The 5,848-nt window shown below is 43.5% G+C and overlaps 1 long non-coding RNA gene across 1 annotated transcript; it reads right to left on the reverse strand.

The window, feature by feature from the left end:
- Positions 1 to 668: 668 nt before the first annotated feature.
- LOC109616313 lies at positions 669 to 4,882 on the reverse strand. Its single transcript, XR_002197423.2, has 3 exons — positions 4,795 to 4,882; positions 1,335 to 1,412; positions 669 to 821 (listed from the first exon to the last, which is right to left on the reverse strand). It is a non-coding gene; the product is annotated as an uncharacterized LOC109616313 (long non-coding RNA).
- Between the last annotated feature and the right edge of the window lie 966 nt (positions 4,883 to 5,848).

A 5,848-nucleotide genomic window follows, 5' to 3' on the forward strand; every position in this document is an offset into this window, starting at 1 on the left:
CAGCTACCACACTCAAATACTAAAGAGTCATAAGGCAAAGGTTTGGCAGTTAGCCAGAACCTCCCTTTTTTGGATTCATGAAGAAAGGTCCCACTGGCCACAGAGACTATGGACAACTTCCTGTGCTTCCGAAGGAAGGCCAGTAGAGAGATGGTCACTTGGGCCAAAGGCTTTGGAGTAACACGTAAACAACCGTGCTGGAAATCAGGGTAAGGCAGCTGGTTCGATGCCAGCTCGGTTTGGGCAGACATGGGCAGCCTGACTGTGTGTGTGGCGTTGACTCCTTCGCTGTGTAACATTTTTTGGTTTCACTGAAGTATTTAAAGTGTGTGTGTGTGTGTCTGCATGTGCATATGTGTGTTTTACAGCAGCTTCATCGGTTTACTTGAACTTGACAGTAAAACGACTCCCTCACCCATTTCCCTTTCAAGTAATTCCTTAACATGACCACACTGGAGCCACGAATAATAACACCACTAGGGGAAATCCACCCAAGCCAAGAAATGTTATCAGTGATTGAAAATGCAATTAAGGCCAATGTCACAGGAACCGTATACGCTTTGAAGTGACAGGGCCTAATGAGATCCCGACAGATTGTGTCCTCTGGGCCGACGCACACGCACACGCCGTGGGCCCAGACACCTGTGGAACGACTCTTTGTGCTCGGCAGGTGGGAGCCGGTTTGGCCGCAGCGTCGGCATAATTAGGCACATCAGAGAGGAGAGGAGCCCGAGCCTCTCCTCTTCAGTGGAAGTCAGGGCTAGGAGGGGCTGGGGTGACGAGAGGCCAACACAGCGGGTTCTTTGTAGCTCCGGAGTCTCCTGTCAGAGAGAGCAGAAATGATACAGAACAGCTCGTCCCGGAGGAATGCAGCTGGGACATGACTGGACAGGCGCCAAGGGCACCACCTTGCCTCCACGGAGCCACTTAGAAAGGGCCCGCAGTTCCTAACCACGCGGCATTGGGGCCCAAAAAAAATATAACATACACCTCCCCACGGGACACCCGGGCACAACCACAACAAAAGCCAAGAGGAAAAGGAGCGGGTGGGGAATGGCAAGTAAGGGGATGAGGGAAGAACTGAAGAAATGAGGGAATCAAAGAGTAAGAGTATATGTGGGGTGTCATAAAGCTAAAGAGCACCTCATGTATTGTCCTGTAATTACACTGGATAGAAACAGGGCAAACAATAATTACAGTTACACCATTGTCACAACACATTCAAGGTAGTAAAACATTAAGACATTTTCCTGGAAAGTAGAAAAAAAACAGAAAAGTCTACATAACCATATCATAACAAATAAAAAATACATTGAATAGTTGAACACATTCACATTTCTTATTGCAGCCTTTCTGTACGCATCACATGTGCTTCCTTCCAGTTCAGCCACAGGGTCTGAGTCTGCACAATCCTGAAAAAAGCAAGGAAGGAATCACATGAGCTACATCTGATCTTTCCTGGTCCCTATGTTTCTGTGGCTGGCACTGTGTCAGAAATAGAATGCACAGAAGCCAGGGGAAAACCACTTTTGGCCTGCAATCAACACACCTGGACACACCTTTTTTACTTACACAGACAATATAAACATGACACACTGACACAATTTTTTGACATTACCAACCAATTTAACCATTTTATGGTAGGGGCAGGACAGCTCACTAGTAGACATAAATTTTGTGGGCTGCTCACACATAAGGAGGTTGCATCACTGTGGCATAGCATGGCCTGTCCTCTAATACTGTTTAAAACCATTATTCTCAGCTTTTCATAGACACCATGGGGTCATACTCTGAACTAACTACCTACTGGCCTTACGAATAAGTCAACTTGGCAGAATGAGTCATGATAGGGGAGGTTTACGAAGACATTAACTGTGAATTCAAATCTATGTAGTGGGATGTGATCCAAACGTCTGCCAGTGTTTGCCGTTGGTTAATCTTTCGCTTGAATCCCATCAAACTTTTCATCAAATGTTATGGGTCTACTTCCTGAACAGGAACATGACTCCTGTTTATATAACCAGTCTCAACCAGAGACATTCCTTGGCTGATATTTTTTCTAAAAGTTGAAAGCTTAATACATTATGCAGTTCACCAGCCCTGTGGAATCCCTCCTGATCCTAACACATGCAGAGTAGAGAAGCAATTTTTTTATTCCAGCATTACTTCCAAGTCTATAAGAAAATATCAAATAGCATATGAAATATAATAATTATCATCATAATCATTATATATTTATTTACAGCCATTGACTCATGAACATTACTCCAAGGTGACTTGTATGTTTTCAAGTCATGGTACATACTTTTCTCCTGGATGTACTGCAAGTGGAAGTAGAAATGCAAGACACGACGGTTGAGAATGAGAGGAGGGAGGTGAATGCATACACATTTAACGTACTGAACTGCATACAATTCTAACATCCTGTCACCAGCAGGTACAGTAGGCAGATCTTTAAAGAGCTCTTGGCAAGCATAGTATTAGACACACACAAAAAAACACACTCTCACACAGCCAAGCAAAAAAGAAGTGGCCAAAGCCTTATGAAGTAATACCCAAAAACACACAAAAAAAACATCTCCACAGGTCTCTGTACGACTTCAAGGAGAGACGTTATCACTACAAAAAAATTTCAAAATGGGCTGAGGCTCATAAACAATGGGCATTGTGTCTAACCACATGCCTCAACTTGAGTTCATTCAAAGTTAAAAAGTGGTTTCTAAGACATGCTTCATTAAAAAACAAAAAACGATTAACAAACCAACTTATGACTTGACAGATTTTAGCCCTATGACTGCCCTGCGGCATACCAGAAACTAGAACAGTCGGCCTTTAGTTCTTTATCGGTTGCATCTAAATAAATACGGAACAGTGCATGTCTATGTTGTCTATGTGGTGAGTAATGGTGGAATATCACATTGGCTGTGCCCCCCCCCCCCCACCCCCACCTCCATCCTGCTGGGCTGTACTGCTGCCCCTCTATGGGCCTCTTGCCCCACTGAAGCCCTCCTAATCTCTATTGTTCTTGTGCTGGCTGCTTCCCAGTGACGCCAGTCCCTATCAACAGCACAGCCTGCTCCCTCTTTATTCCCCCTTTCCTCTCTCGTCCATGATTCCCTTGATCCTCTCCTTCCAACAAACAGATATCAGCGAACAGGGTTGAACAGGATCAGCTGCCCTTTAAACCTCCAGTACAACTCCCAGCACAGCCCACCCCAGCTTTGTCTGTCCGCCTGCATCAGATCTCACCCTGATCCCAGGCCTCCCCAGACACCATCTCTCTCCGACAGCTCTGTGTATTGACCACATAGGAGTGCATTCTGGGGCTTTGTGTGGGGGTATAATGCTAAGGTGGTTGCCATTGTTTGGAAGCTGAGTTTTATGGGAATTCTTGAGTGACCATATAGGTTTTTCTTGGAGGTTGCAGATGCTCGGCAGCCAAAGTTTTACTGGCACTACTTGCTTCTGTTTGTTTCCATCTCAAAATAAGCTACAACCATTGTTATGGGTCAACCTTTGCTACAACTGCAGCTTAAGTTGGATTTGGCAACGTTTCAGGGATGTTTTCTTTGTTTGTATTAAAACTAAAATGTTTCTACCCGAAGAGTCAGGTTTTTGTTTTTGCCTCAGCCCGTTTGTAGATTACTACTTATTGAATGTCCTGTGCTATAGTGGCCGTGTGTTTTTGTGACTTTATATCTGCACCTTTACTATAGGTGTATGCGTGTGTGTGCATGTGCATATGGAGTTCAGCTCCTATGGGAGACAGAGGAGCTGAGTGAGCGATTCTAGTGAGGCAGTGTAGGGGTGGGTGGGGCGTAGGATACACGTTCATAGTGAACACATGGAAGGGCTTAGGTAGGATCTCTGGAGATTCATTTCTAAGAGAGGTTGTTTTACACATAAGGCCAAAGAAAATAACTAAACAAAATACACAGGACATGCTTCAGTCAGAATCATTCAAGAGATTAATACCATCCATTTGTCTTCTTGTACTGCTTTAAATTAATTCTGTAAATTTGCAAAAGATTGCAATATTCCCTTTGACTCAACAGCCCAGGTTGTGCAAATGCCTTTACTTTGACCAGAACCTGTCACTGTACAACTGCTAAATTTGCAGGCTTGTTTAAAAGACAGATTTGGGCCTCCTCCCTTCAGTCTCTCTATCAGATAAGAATAAGCCAACAAAAGAGGCCAGGAGTGAGGCTAAAGCTTTCGGTATACCTCAGTCGAAAGTCGCATCAAACCATATATCTTGTTGAATGGTGGAACATGCTGTGCTCGCTTATTAATAATCCTTCGCATCTTAAAAAAGAAACAGGAGTGTCATTTTTCCCCGGGACAGCAGAGGATGAAAAATGTTAGGTTGATCGTTTTTGCGATGTTTGGGACAGTACCGTACGGTAGGTACACTTATGAATACGTGTACCGTTACAGCCCTACTTCTGATAGACAGGGCAATGACGCGTCCGTCCGCATATAGAACAATAGGGGTTTTCAAATTCTCCAAAAGAAGGGAGCAATCAATGGTGTGGATGGCAGCAGTAAAGTCAAGCACAAGGAAATGCAGAACTTTTGTTTGATGCCATTAAAAGGTAATAAACCACCTTCACAAATGCAGTTTCTAAATGGGAAATATCTCTGGCACTCTGAACTATTTTGTATAAAAATAATATTTGAAACATAAACTTAAAACGTTAACTGCAGATCACCTGGACATTTTTGCTTATATTTACGCTTTCAGTAGAAATCTTACGTAAGGCCCCTTTCACTGGGATGTATGTTTACACTTACCTTCGTCACAAGTATGTATTTCAGTTTATGTCTTCAGCCTCCTCTCCTTAAATCACTCCCCCCTTTCCTTCAACCTCTCCGACTGGTTCAGCATGCCCAAGAACCCTTGTTACCACCTCCATGCACACCTGTGCAATAATCATGCTGTCTAATCAGCATCTTGATATACCACACCTGTGAGGTGGATGGATTATCTCAGCAAAGGAGAAGTGCTCACAAACAAACAATATTTGAGAGAAATAGGGCATTTGTGTACATAGAGAAAGTCTTCAGCTCATGGTAAATGTGGGTAAAAAAAATAATTTTGCGTTTATAATTTTGTTCAGTGTACATTGCATTGCAAGCTTCTATCATTGACTCGAACGCTGGTTGATGTTACTTGATGTTACTGTAGCGAGTTAGCAAACGTCGGCTAACCGCTAGCTAACAAAATGTGAACTGTAATTCATTGTAGCGAAAATTAAGGCTAGTGACGGTATTAAATGTGTATTATAGGGTATAAATGTATTAAATGGTAAAAGTAAAGGAATGTCTAACATATGCTTTGTTTGAACTAGTTGCTGAAAGCAAGCCACCAACGACACCTCAGATTCCTACACTGGTACTGTAACACCTGCATGATGTGCCACTGCTGAGTACTGGATCACACTATTCTGAGGCAAAAGGCGGGGGGTCGCAATCTTCTGAAACTTAAAAACACGCTATTAAGTGTCTATAATGTACACAATTTACTTTCACTGTGTACTACTAATATTATTGAAATTACATAGTTATGTTTACAGTGATATATTCGGGGGGACAAATCATAGTTTTCCCAAGGATGGGGGGGGGGGGGTCATGTCCCCCCCTTCCCCCCAGGTGTTCTGCATATGAACCAAAGTACTGTAGGCTGCCTTTCCTGCAACCACCCGGGCGCAACACAACTGTCCTGGTCTCATTGTATACATACCCATGAAGATGCTTGTAGCCAGCTTATCCTCAGCTAATATTTCTAGTCCCGGGCCCAATGTAATTCCCAGTCTATTAGGTGGCAGTCTGCATCTCTGTCCACTAC

The sequence above is a fragment of the Esox lucius genome, chromosome 11 (genome assembly GCF_011004845.1).
Source record: "Esox lucius isolate fEsoLuc1 chromosome 11, fEsoLuc1.pri, whole genome shotgun sequence".
In the NCBI taxonomy this organism is placed as follows: domain Eukaryota; kingdom Metazoa; phylum Chordata; class Actinopteri; order Esociformes; family Esocidae; genus Esox; species Esox lucius.